At 42.2% G+C, this 14,438-nt stretch overlaps 1 protein-coding gene across 5 annotated transcripts in view; it reads right to left on the bottom strand.

Moving 5' to 3' along the window:
• XCL1 (X-C motif chemokine ligand 1) overlaps positions 1 to 14,438 on the bottom strand; it is a 216,947-nt gene that overhangs the window by 178,192 nt on the left and 24,317 nt on the right. For 3 of the 5 annotated variants that reach the window (XM_065521779.2, XM_074006744.1, XM_065521806.2), the window contains exon 2: positions 10,409 to 10,501. The exons of the other annotated variants lie outside the window; for them this stretch is intronic. The gene's annotated coding sequence lies outside the window, so the exon portion shown is untranslated. The remainder of the gene's footprint in view (positions 1 to 10,408; positions 10,502 to 14,438) is intronic. 5 annotated transcript variants of the gene reach the window in all.

Raw genomic sequence — 14,438 nt, 5'->3', positions numbered from 1 at the left:
CACCCCTACCACCACCACACCACCCACCACCACACCCACCACTCCCCACCACCACCACCACCACCACCATCACCCATCACCACCATCCTCACCACCACCACCAGCTCCCTACCCCCATCACCACCACCACCACACCCCCTCACTATCACCACCATCACCCTCCCACCACCAGCCCCCACCATCATACCCACCATCACCCCCCACCCTCACTCTCCCACCACCACCCCACACGACCACCCCCACACCATTCCCATCACCCCCCATCATCCCCCTACCCCCATCCCCACCACCACCACCCCCTACTACCATCCCACCACCACCACCACCACCATCATCCCCTACCCTCACCACCCCCCAACCACCCTCCCACGACCATCCCCACCAACCCTCACCAAACCCCCTACCCCCATCCCCACCACCACCATCACACCCCCACCACCACCACCCCACCACCACCCAACCACCACCACCCCCCACCAACCCCCTACCTCCATCCCCACCACCACTTCAATCCCTCCACCGCCGCTCCCAGCCACCACCCTCTCTCACCCCATGCCCTACCACCCCTACCACCCACCTGCCCCCATACCCCACCACCACCACCATCCTCACCACCACCCCACTCACTCTGCCACCCACACCCACCACTACCACCAGCCCTTCCAACCCTGGAGCATAATGGACAATAGTGCCAGCTCCTGCTCTGTGAAATGCATTGCTCTCTGAAACCCATTGTGGTGTTTGTATGGAGGCCATGCTTCCCCAGAGGCTCCTGGTCATAGATGAGAGCAGCAAGGCTGCTACAGCTGACCCACTCCTGTGAGACATGGCACTCTGAGGTGCCAGGACCGTCAAATGCCTTCTTGAACATTCGCTAGGCTACACAGAAGTCTGAAATGCTTCCACCCAACTTCTCCTTCCTCTCTCCTTCAGTTGGGGTCGGATTTGCATTTCAGTCTCACAGCTCTCCCAATAGCTCCCAGCCTCCTCCCCATTTCCTCTCATGGTCCTTTAATAAAAATCTCACACACCTAATCCCATCTCGGAATTGGCTTGTTAGAGGGCCCAGACTAACAGCTTAGCACAGGAAGTGCCCTGGACAGCACCAGGTCACCAGGATCCCACCATTGAAGTACCTGCCACCTTAGCCTCACATTGCATGGCCTGGGTCGGGAGGTGCCTTCACGGCTTCTTCACCTACCCATCAAGGAGTTCCTTCAGTCTGCTTTGCAATGCTCCCAGCAACCTGACAATGGGATTTCCTATCAACAAGACCCAGTGATCAACTCTAGTATGCGAGGGATAAGAAAATGCAAAACATGGAGTCAACAGTTCCTGGAATTTCATTCATCTAAGAATGAAACTCAACACCACTCTGGCTAAGAGCTTAAAAACAGAAAAATACAACAGGGCCCTAGAAAGCTGGGGTAAAAGCCAGCCAGGGAGAAGCAGCAGCTGAAGCCGTACTGTATGGTCTAACAAGTCAACAGCAGCAGTGCAGAGGAAACCCATCTGCTTGATTCCCAAGGAGTCTGGAATTTCTGGGGAAAGCAGCAAAGCACAACTCTGAAGACAGGAAAGTGCCCATCCACCCGAGTCTCCTGTTTTGGGACTCCATCACTCTCCAAAATAATTCTAAATTCAGAATCAACCCACATCTGCAGTGAAGAATATACATTCATAAGAAATTTAGGAATAAGGTTCTGCTGAGAAGGTTGAATTTTTCCATGGCTTCTCTCAGGGTGGATTGATGAAAATTGATTTCTTATTGATAAAGTGTTGTGTTTTTTATTTTTTAATTTGGGCCTCCTTCCCTTTTATGCTGCTGTTTGCTGCCCTTTTGCCCGTGTGTACAGAATAGAAACTAGGCTCATTCGTGCTGCTTTTGCCCCAGCCCTTCCTATTTTGAGGACCTTGACTTCTGGCTCAACTGCTCTAATCCTCTATTACCCATCATGCCCTCAGGAGCTACCAAGCAACTCGTGCAGTTGAATTCCCCAGAACCCTTCTTCACAGGGTGTCCGTGGAAATCATCTCCCTTTCACCTTCAGATTCTGGCTCAAATAAATTGTGGGCGATGAGTCACCTAAGTCTGTGACTCATATCTGGTCTCAATACAGGTTTTTTATGAGTCGAAAAAAGGCATCCATATAGATAAGACAAGAAGGAAAACTAATTAGTGAAAATAATTCTGCGAAGGTGGTGAGATTAGAGATCCCTGTGTGTGGTTTGAAATTTTATTTAATGCATAAATGATGACAGAATAAAAATGGATAAATTCCTGTAAAATAAAAATTCATCATTACAACTTTATTCTTCCTCTGAGCCAAGAACAGGGCTAGAATTTTTTTGAGACAAAGTTCAAAATTTTATTTCTGCCTCTAGATTTCTTTTCCAAGGTCAAGTTCCCTCCACTTTGCCACTCCTTTTCTCACGCAATCCTTTCTTTCCTCATATTTGAGGAAAGGGAGAGATTTCCCTGGGGAAGGAGAGAGAGTTGGGATGTGGTATTAGGAGTATCCTTGCTATTCACTCTTCCTGGAATGCTCTTCCTCCCACCACCTTGAGGTTTTTGTCCAAATAACTTCTCAGTCTGGTATTCCTTGACCACCCCACTACAATTTGCAAACCACTCTTCAACCTCTAGTACTCTGTATTACCTTCTCAGCTTGATGTTTCTTCATAGCTTTCCTTATGAGAGCCAAGATTTTTGTTTTATCTACTGCTCTTTCCCCAATACCTAGAACAGTTCCCAAAACATTCTCAGGTTTGTTCAATGTGTTGTTCAACTCTTTTAAATTCTTACTGATTTTTGTCTGATTGCTCTATTCATTACTGACAGAAGTATAGTGAAATCATCCACTATGGTCGTCAGTTTCTCTACTTATTCCTGAAGTTTTGATAATTTTTACTTTATGTATTTTGGGATTATGTTACTTGGAGTAAAGAAATTTAGAAGTGACTTATATCATGAGGAATTGTCCTTCGTCATTATCTAGAGATTGTTTATTTCTAATAATGTTTTTTTTCTCTTAAAGTCTGTTTTATCTGATTTTAAAATAGGTACTTTGACTTTTGGTTTTGGTTTTAGTTTGTATGGTATATCTTTTTCTAACATTCTACTTGCAGTCTTTTAGCTGGTCTCTTGTAAAGAGTATATCCTTTCTTTCTAATACAGTTAGATCATTTTGGTTAGGGTATTTACTCCACTTACACGTAACATAATTTGACATGTTAGCACTTAAGTTGGTTATTTACTACATTCCTATTCTACATTTTTTCTCTTCTTTCTTGCTGTATTTGAATTGATTATATTTTAATCATTTACTTCTTCCCCTCCACTAGTTCATAATTATACACACTTTTTTGAATTGTTTCAATAATTATCCTTGAAATTATAATATGCATTTATGACTTAACAAAGTCTGATGATAATATCCTCACTCCTCCTAGAAAATGTAAAGATGTTAGAACATTTTAACTCCGTTCTCTGACCCCTGCTCCACCCCTGTTGTGTGCAACTGTTGTCCTATATTTAATTCTGTAGATTTTTTTAAATTCCAAAGGACATGATGATGACGATGATGATTGCTTTATACAGCATTATTTATTTCCATTTATCCGCATATTAACATTCTCATTCATCTTAAATTCTCTCATTTGGCATCATTTTCCTTCTTCTTTATCCTTTAGAATTTCCTTCTCTGTTGTTCTGCTGATAACACATTCTCCCAGTTTTGTTTTGTCTGGAAATGTCTTTATTCTCCTTAGACGTGAAGCTTTAACTTGGTGTTTTCTGCTTTTAGAATATTGAGTGCTCTGTATTTGGAATCCCATTGCTCCTATTGAGAAGTTAGCTGTTGGCCAGACTATTCCTACTTTCGAGGTAATCCAAGGTATTTTCTTGGTATTAATATTTCTTCCTATGATATGTTTAAGCATGGATCCTTTTTAAATATATTCTGTTTGGAACACACTATACTTCTTAAAATTATGGAGTAATGTATTTAATCTGTTTTGAAAAATTCTGTCATTATCACTTCAAATATTACCTCCACCCCATTAGAAAAATTTGACAGATGCACTATTTCCTTTCCCTCTTTCTAAGAATCAGTTAGATGATTGTCCTACCTTCTTACTGTACTCTCCCTGTCTCTTACCCTCTCTTCAGTCTTTTTATCCTTTTGGCTCTCCACACTGGATAGATTCTTCTAATAATATTCAATTTACTAATTCTCTTTTCAACTATATCTAATTTTCTGTTAATTCCATCTGAGTTCTTTACTTTTTTTATTGTGATTTTTAGTTCTAGGATTTCTATTTGATACTCTTTTTAACTCTATTCTGTCACTTTTTAGAATTTCTGGGTTTTGCTAAAATTTTCAAGTATTTGTTTTCTTGAAGAGAGCAAACAGTTGTTCTATAGTCTCTGTCTGATAATTCCAATATCTGTATCACTTTTGTACCTAAACTGTCTTTTTTTCTGTTGATTCTTATTCAACATGTCTTATTTCCTCATGTGTTGCATTGTCTTTGATGGTGTAGTACATATTTTATTTGAAAGAAAATTATTTGCTGAAATAACTTGAGACCTAAGATATTGTTATTTTCTTAGGGCATTTTTGTTGGCTTCTACCAAGCAATAGAGACATTAGCAGTAGAAGACCACTTTAATCTAGGTTGAAGGCCTTTGGATTTGTGGAACATCATATGACACAAAGAAACTGGACTCTTGCACAAGGAAATAAATTTCTGGTTTATCTACACTCTTAAAGTACAGCCCCTTGGGACCACAGCATAAAGCAGAGGTGATTCACCAAGGTCCACTAATTACCACTTTTTCTCTCTTCTTCAGGAGCCACAAGAAAGTACAAATCAGTCTCTCTGGTCTCCTTTGAACTAAAAAGTACCCCCAGGACAAAAGAGGCCTGGTGTTACTCATTTCTCTGGGTCATCGCCTGGTATGTCTCACTATCTTGCTAGCTCTTTGATGGTTTTAAGGAGAGGTTTTTTCCCAGCATTTTGTTGCCTTTGGCAGCGGTGGCTGGCCCAGATTGCCTCGTCTATTATTACCAGAACTGGAAGTCCTTTAGATTGCCCAGATCCATGGATTTTGTTTATATCAGAGAGCAAGATAAGTATTCAACTTAAGTCATACTGTTACTTTAGGTTTCTATCACCTGCAGCCAAATCTAATTTTAATAACAGCATTCTTATCACACCAAACAGGGGAAATGTATTCTAGCTCCTTATTTATATTCTCTCTCTCACTTTCTTTGTTTGACTTTCTCCATACCCCAATAGCCACCAACAATCAGATGCCCCAATGGTTTTGAAACTCACAAGAGGGGCTGCCTTAGCCATTTGTAATGTTATAGGTAGCTTTCTTGCAACATCCACAGGGGGAGGAGGTGAAGAGGAGGAAGAAGAATCATCCCTTAACACAAACACTGCATTCCTGTAAAAGATAGGCTTTTCCTCTCTCTTCAGTCCTCTTTATGTACGGTCCTCTGAAGACTGGCCTCAGCAACTCACAAGGGTCCTCTGAACGTAGAATGTATGTTCTTTGCACCTCCTGTGCTCAGCTTTGAACTTCAATCACAATTCTAAAAGGAAGAATTATACTCTGTAGCTAATGCTGTCTTGCTACACTCCAATAAATAGGTAATATATTCTCAACATATTGATTATATCTTCATGTATGTTTTATTGTCTAATATAGTGATTATATCTTTATGTATATTTTTATTGTTCATATATTGAGAATATATTATGGTTTTGAAGGGCAGTCATACATACTGCTTTTCATGTATTCTTATAAAGTTGTCATTAGTAGCATTAGCCATCTTCATTTTTTAATCTGTTTTATATTCTAATGTTTTCCACGCAGACCAAAACAAAATAATTGCTTTTAGATGTTTTGAAATTACTGTGTTTTTCAAATATTTGTTCGTTTCATACAGTTAACTTTTCTTCCTCTAATGGTAGCAAAGCTTACAGTGGTCTTAGTTGGATCTCCCTGTTTCCGCCAGCTTTGCCATGCTCATGAACTTATTCTCCTCTCTTATTCTTTTAGCAGAAGGGCAACTCCTAGGGAATCTTAGCACACCTAGTCTGGGGAAAAGGAAGAAGGGAAGTAAAGAGGAAGGAAGATTCCAATTTGCTACAGAGAATTAAGGGAAATGGTGTTTTGTTTTGTTTTTAAAGTTTTATTCAAATAACAAAAGGCTGACCTTCATGGAGTGATTCTTTGATTTGTTAACTCAACGTGTGCATCATTTTCTCAGTCTAATTTCTCAGATACCAATTGGGGGTGGAATGGAGGAAGAATCCAATGGAGAAGGCAGTAGATCCTGAGAACCAGTGGTTGGGAAGAGTCAGAGGAGAAAAAGCCAGAGCAGGGAAAACACATAAAGTTAAGGCTGGAGATGACAAAACAAAATGCTATCATCTACCCTATTTAACCCAGTTCACCTGTCTCCCATTGCCTCACAGCAACACCTTTACCACATCCTTAAAGCCCCAACCAACACCCCATCCTTAAAAGCCAATCCACTCTCTGGGGGATCTTGTATCCTACATGACAACAAAAACGGAGATCATTAGATGGTAATGCCTTCAAGTCCTGGTCTCCCCACTACAAATTTATCTTCCCTAGGCGAATCCTTGCTCCCTCCTTTATGTCATAGGGGAAGTTTCTTTTTCCCTATCTGAGGAGATAGGGAAGCTGTGCTCTAAATCCATCCACTCTCTCCTCTTCACTTTGCCACTGGCTCAGGATTGTGTACTTAAAACTGCTCAAGGCTTTCCCCTCTTTAACAAGAAAAGCCTCTCTTCCTATAAATTCTTTGTATACATTTAATATAAGTCCCCTCTATCTACCACCAAACCTCTGTGCTTTCTTTCGTCGTCCAACACCCACTTCTCTTCTTCCATGCTCCCCCACTGGGTTGTTTGCTTCCACTGCACGTATGGTCACTTACAGCTATGGTCTGACATGTATGTGCCCCCAAACCTATGTGTTGAAAGTGAGTCACTAATGTGATGTATTTGGAGGTAGAGCTTTTGGGGGATGATTGGGTCATGAGGGTGGAACACCCCATGAATGGGATTAGTGCCCCTATAAAAGAGGCCCCAGAGAGCTGCTTTGCCTCTTCCACCACATGAGGACACAGGTAGCAGGAGCCATCTGTGAACCAGAAAGTGGGCCCTCACCAGACACCAAATCTACTGACACTTTGATCTTGGATTTCCAGCCACCAGAACTGTGATAAACAAATTTCTGTTGTTTATAAACTACCCAGTTTGTGGTATCTTGTTAAGCCACTCAAACAGACTAAGACATTTACACATAAATGACTCTGCCCTGGGCTTCAGACTCAAACATCCCACCACTTACTGATCATCTCCATTTGCATTTCTCTGAGATACTTTAAACTCAAAATGTCCTACTGGACATCATTTTTCTCCACTCTCTAAATCTGGGTCTCCTTCTATTCCCTTTCTCAGTAAATGGTCCCCAAATTCCTCCAGTCATATAAAGCAGAAACTGAGGTTCTTTCTTGATACCTATTTCTCCTTCAACCCTATATCCGATCCATCTCCATATCCTATTGTCTAACCATCTAGACATCCCTCAATTCTGCCTCTGTTTATCTCCTTTGCCACCACCCAGTAACTGCTGACTGATGTGCCTGCATGTAGCTTGCCCCAGCCAATCTATTCTCTACAGTAGACAGCAAGGTCTTTATAAAAATGGAAATCTGAATCTGTCACTCCCTTGCTAAAAATGATTCAGTGACTTCCCAATGATCCTAGGGAAAAGCACCCAAAATCCTTAAAATAGTGTAGTAACAGAAATCCTATTTTGAAACATAGACACACCCCACACACTTTTCTCTTATGCCAACCCAAAAAAGTAAATGTATCCCCTAGATGGCCAGAGCCATCCATCTGCTCTGGGAAAGATTAAAACTGCAAAGGAAAAATGCAAAGAAGCTGGGAGGAAGAGTTCATATTCTGATTTTTTACTTTGAAATGGAATTTTGCAGCAAGCCAGTAGTCATGCAAGAAAAGATTTCCTGAATTCCTTTATCCTCTCTTTTAGCTTAATCCAGAATCAAGTCTGGCTGCCGAGATCATGGGTTCCCCACAGAACACATAAGGTTCCCCTTGCTGTTCTATGGTAGAAAACAAAACATCTAATCCATACTTCTCATTCTGCATACATTCCCTTATACAATGAGCTCCTAGCTGAGAGCCCACAGCCTACCAGTGAAACAGGAATTAAAAGAAATTAAAGAATGTGTAAGCAAAAACTCAGTTGTGTGTAAGAAAACCCAATTCCCCTTGAGGAAGAGAAAGAGATGGATTCCTTTAAAATTAACTGCCTGTTTTTCTGTGGCTAGTGAGCCTTATCTCTCCCTTTCCCAGGCATTGTGAAGACCCTGTTTCCCTAGCTGTGCAGATGCAAGGTCACTAGGCAGATAAACTCAAGTCATAAAATGTGTTTTTCCTTGGAAAGTAAGAAATAATGTAATGCATGCCTCAATTGAATAACTGTCTTTGTTTCTCACTGTCTTCCCCCTGCACAGATCTCCCCCCACCCCACAAAATGCTTAAAAGGTAACCAGACTCTTTGTTCAGGGCTCAGTCTTTTTGGATGTTAATCTGACTGAGTATGTACACCTAAATAATAAATAATATATATCCTCCTCGACCCTCGGTCTCTCTGATTCCTCCATTATCCCGCTGCACCAGGACTTATAGGAGCAGAAATCAGAAGACTTTACTCCACAAGCTTCAGGTGGACATGTGGACAAAGCCATTTGAGAACATGACAAAAATACAGCAAGAGCAGAGACAAGATCAGATCATCCTGGGGGCAGATGCTGGGCTCTTACCAATTTGAGAGAGAAAAGGAAAAACAACCCGGCTACAAGATGCACAAGTAGCAGGCCACAGCCACCAACATCAGCAGAGCAATTGGAGGCCAGGAAGACAGGGACGCTTCTGAAGAGACTGAAAAAAGTAGAAGACAGTCCAAGTCACTGCCAGGTTCCAAGGTCTCTTTTGTCATTATTGTTACAAGTACCAAGTCAGCCAAAATCCACTCCACTCTTCAAAACCATCTTGAAGAGTTGCAGGTCAGGGTTGCTGCATCTCAGCATGTTTACTCACAAAAGGTTACAGATGCTCCTCACCTTACAGTAGGATTACATCCTGATAAATGCGTCATAAGTTGAAAACATCTCATAAGTCGAAAATGCATTTACTACAGCCTAACCCACTGAACATTGAAGCTTAGACTAGCATACCTTAAAACGTGATCAAGACACTTCCCTCAGCCTACATTTGAGCAAAATCACCTAACACGAAGCCTATTTTATAATAGAGCATTGAATAGCTCACATAATTTATTGAATACTATACATTACATAGAATTTGTGACAGCTTCACACCATCGTTATGTCAAAAAAATCATTAAGTCGAGCCACCGTAACTCAGGGACTGTCTGTATTTATATTTTTACTTCACACTAAGCTTTGAAACTGAAATTTTTGCTCCTCAGCAGATGGAGTTTCTGAGAAAGACCAAATTAGTTATAGAGCACTAAAAAAAAAAAAAGAAGAAGAAGACAGAGGAGGAGGGCAACATGGAGCAGGAAGAAGGAGAGAAAAAGGAAGAAACCATTATTGCTCCCTCATCTGAACTGCACTGCGAGTCAGCTGGGGCTTCTACCACAGTGTCCTGGAAGCCATGTTTGCTGCCCATTTCTGGACTCTCCAGCCACACTGGCCTCCTTTCCGTTTCTCAAACATGCTGTGGTTCCTGCCACTTCCAGATAATCTCTTAACAATCTATTCCTTCTGCCTGGAATGCTTTTCCTCCCACCCAGCCCCGTCCTGCCCAGCTAACTCCATTCTTTGGACCCTGCATCACTTTCCCAAGAAAGCCATTTCTGGACTTCCCTGACCCCTGCCTCCCATCTTCACTGGCCCAGAGTTCCCTACCCTATAGTCTCATCGCTCCAACCCAGGCATTGCTGCCTCCCAGGACTCTTCCCCATCGCTAATATAGTCCTGCTTGATTGTTCAGTTAATTTTGCCTCCCCTGAAGACCACAAGACATGTTGGCAACGATGGTCTTGCTCACCATTGCACCTCCAGTGTCTAAAAACCATAGGCATGTCAATTCATTTTTGTTGAGTAAAGGAATTGTTCAATAAGTGCACAAATAAATTCACATTAAAACTTATCCAGAAACAAAGGAGTTTTCCTGTGAGAAGCAGCTGCTCATTCTGGGGCATTTGAGTGCAGTGAGATGACAATGACGACCATTGGAGGTGCTTTCAAAGCGATGCTGGCACTAGACAGATGGCTGGAGTGCATACCCTTTAAGGACTCACCTATCTCAGAAGTCATGGGTGTTTCTGTAGGTGTAAATGCACAGAGAGATCGGAAGGATATGTGTTCAGCTTCTTTTCAGACTGTGAAGGTCCCTGCAACCAGAAGGAAAGCTGTCTTCAAGAAAGGATAAAGGGAGCGAGCATCTGTCTGTGACTCTGGTGGTTGCACAGGCTGGTCACCTCAAGGTGGAGTGACACTGTGGTGAGACCAGTGGAGCACCAGTGAGGAAGCTCTCATAGACCTGAGCCAACTGAATTAATTAAGACCAAGAACAGTAAAGGGACCCAGAGGGCAAACTCTGAGAGGCAGTCATAACCAGCACCCTCTCCCCAAACCATATTACTCATTCCCACAGAAGTGTGTGTCTGCTTGCCTTTAATCTGTTCTGACTGTAAGCCATTTTGAGGTGGATATCCCAATCCCAGTGATGGCTACCATGTTCTGCACTGAGTAGATGCTTGACACACATCCAATAAGTAAAAGCGAGTCTTTATCACTTGGGGTTTGTTGTTTCCCCATCGGTTGCTCCTGCTGCTCAAGGGTGTGTGTGTGTGTGTGTGTGTGTGTGTGTGTACACGTGTGAATTGAATACACACATTTAGGGGGGTGGGATACAGAATTGAGGCACCAACAAGTATCCAATATGAATGCCTTTAAAGTCAGCATCAGCAGCGAAGAAGGTACTGCACATAGGATGTGCAGGGGAAAACCTTCTTACCAGACACAGCCCACCACCAAAGCCCCCCTGCCTAAATCTGTATTTGAAAAGCTAATTAAAAATGTTTTTTTTCTTTGGGGTCTTCAATTATTTGCCTTTGAAAGCTCTTTGTTAAAATGAAAATGCCTTTGGAAAGCGGAATGGTTTAAACTTCTATCACTTTGCATTTTAGAGGGGATTACGGTGGATAATTAAGAAGAGCCTGGAAAACCAGACCCCAGATTATGAGTGAGGAAAGGTGGGCCAAGAGGATGAGAAGACCCAGCAGAGAGAGCTGCTGTCAAAAAGGGCTTTGTCACCTTTAAATATCATTTCACAACTTTGCTTGGGGAGGCCCAAGGTTTAACTGCCTCTCCCCGAAGAAATCTAAGACAAATGGGTAACCTTAGGTTAGATTCGATTAGGAGAAAAGGTGCTATACTCACTGAAGCTTTTTTATGATTAAGGGCAACAAGCAGCATCTTGGAGCTCTGTAGCAACAAGACTTTTGCAGCCTGGCCATCCATCCCCTGGTTGCTAGAATGAGGAGCAGCAGCAGATCAAGTCACATATGCAGTGGTGGGATGAGGTCTCAATACCTGCTCCAGAGAGCTTAGGCTCTAGTGAGCAGCATCCAGGGAAGTGGGCGTGGAGAAAGAAATGAAGGATGGAGAGTGGGAAACAATGAGAGAGAAGAGAAAGAGAAAGGCGGGTTAAGCATCTGGAAAATTACTGCAGTCTCATGGCTTTGGCTGCTTCAAAGCCTGGATGAGTCATCAGCTGGTTGCCTAGGCAACAGCTATTTTCCTCCCGCTGCTGATCAATTTCATCTGCACAAATGTCCCATGAAACTGTGAGCTATGAAGATAATATACCTGAGTCACAGAAGTCTCATCAGACAAGGTCTGCATTTCAAGTGTTCTGAAAAAGATTTTATGTATACCAAGCCATCCACCTTCCCACTCCACCCCAGACCACACACACACACACACACACACACACACACACACACACCCCTACCCTATGGGTAGTGATGGGCCAGGACAGGGGTCCAGACAGGAGGAGATCGTCACCTCTGCCTTATCACAGTTATGATCCTAGGATCTTAACTGCCCAAACTCACTGTCTTCAATTCGAGACAGACAGGATATATGGTCATTCCCTCATTTCATGTCTTAAAACAAAAATGGATGCTTGTATTAAAAAAAAAAAAACCAGCCACAGAGGACAGCCAAGTGCAATGCCCTTTGAGCTGTGACCTGCACTCTGTGCTCCTGGGTTCTGAACAGGGGAGAGTGGCTACTGTCTCCACCCTTGGTCCTCCCAGAGACAATGCTGTCCCTTTCCCCATCTTACTTTTCCTCCTAACTCTAGTTGCTACATACTACATACTAAATATGTACTTTTTTGTGTCTTCTCTACTAGAGCATATGCTTCTTTAACAGAGGAATTTTATTTATCCTACTCACCACTGCATCCTTCTCTCCTAGCCTAACTCATCCTACACACACTGAGTGCTCAGTAAAAGTTTGTTGAATGAATGAAAAAAAAAATGTTCTTGGATCATCTCTAAGACAACCCTAAAAAATGTTTAAGAAATATGACCAAATTCTTTTCAAGGTGACTTCTACACTGCAGACATGACAACACCTACACTATGTCTAATCTGGAAATTGTCACCATTTTTGTGATTTCTCTCATTTTACCTCCCCTGTGTAGGGCATAGAGAACTTGGGAAAGGTCTTGTGTAAAAAAAAAAAGTGTCATATACATGAAGTCAGCCCATAGTGCAAAGTTAGAAGAGCTGTTATGTCTATTTATATGTTGCTAATATTCACTAAGAGCTTACAACATGGCAAGCACATTACATGTATTTTCTCATTTCGTTTTCACAGCAACCCAGGTAGTAAATATTTGATAATTCCCATTATACAGATGATGAAACTGAGACTAAGAGAGGTTAAATAACATGCTCCTGATGTGCATGCCGTATGTGGTAGCATCAGGATTCGACCTCAGGTGGCTAAAAGCCACCACTCCATATTGTCTCTCTGTTTGCCACACCCCTCCATTTATCAGGATAGCCCTGTTGGTAGCATTTTCAACACACTTTCCTCCTTCAAGCAGCGCAGAATCTCCATTTTAGCCTGGAATGGTTTGTATTTGTATTAAGCTTTCTTGTTTTCCAGGCATTTTCATATACATTATACAATTTGCTCTTCAAAACAATGTTTTCTGATAAGCAGGACAGATATCATAATCTGCACATTTCAGACATAGAAAATCAGAAACAAAAAGGTTAAGTGACTTCCCTGAAATCATTCACTTGTCAGAGCTAGGACTTGCACACTGGTGCTCAGCTGCCACCACCACTGTTGCCCAGATGCTCTCTAGAAAAGAGCATCCCGGGTGCTCCAGTATGAATGGCCCCGTGCCTTGAACCACACCCTAAGTTGGCTCCGGGCCCCCACCACTTCTCAGAGCAATCTCTGGGAAGCCTGAAGCTGGCAAATCACTGATCCACCTTGTCAGCTAATTGTAGGCAGATCCTGCCCTGGGGAACCTCAGGAACCTTTTCTCAGAACCTTCAATAAGAGGAAAATGTTCCAAGATTTCAAAGACAACTTGTATATCTAAGAATGAGTCCAAATGTTATACTTAGTTTAAAAGATGATGACAAATATTTATGGCTAATTTTACTCTCACTCTCCTTGCCCTGATCCCCTCAGTCTCCACCCACTCTCCACCTACCCCTTTCCACTCCACAAAGAAATAACATTGGATCACATTCCATAGAATGAAAAGGCTTCAAATTATAGCTTTATGAACATGATTCTGAGAAACCACTTTACGAAAGATCCTTATCAGCTATTCCTGCAGGCTAAGTGGGGATGAGTAATTGGAAGAAACAGGATTATAAATTTTAATCTACTCCTTTTTAGAAAATCTTATGTGATGTCATGGCTGACTAGCAACCAACAAGCATATAAAATGAGCATAGTAATGATCACCAAAAATGAAGGATTTTGCCTCAAGTGGTTTCTATGAAATAGTCCACTCGCCTGCCTGAGCCATTCTTTTTCTTTAGTTTGTCTTCATTTCTCTATGACCCATGGGATGATCTTCATGGCTACATGAAAGTCGTACTTGTCCTTCTGTGCCTGAGCCCATGTGTTTTGCACATGTGTCTGCCTGTTTGCATTTGTGGGAGCTGGATTGAGTGGGGACCTACCAAGTTGCAGGCACTGTGGTAGGAGTTTTCCATATATAAACTCATTATGCTTCCCGTAGGCCTGTGATATGGGTGTGATTGCTAGTATTGTTCTCCTTTT

The sequence above is a fragment of the Macaca fascicularis genome, chromosome 1, assembly GCF_037993035.2.
Source record: "Macaca fascicularis isolate 582-1 chromosome 1, T2T-MFA8v1.1".
Taxonomy (NCBI): domain Eukaryota; kingdom Metazoa; phylum Chordata; class Mammalia; order Primates; family Cercopithecidae; genus Macaca; species Macaca fascicularis.
Note: the sequence above shows the minus strand (reverse complement) of the source record. Positions and strands in the feature narration are given on the sequence as shown.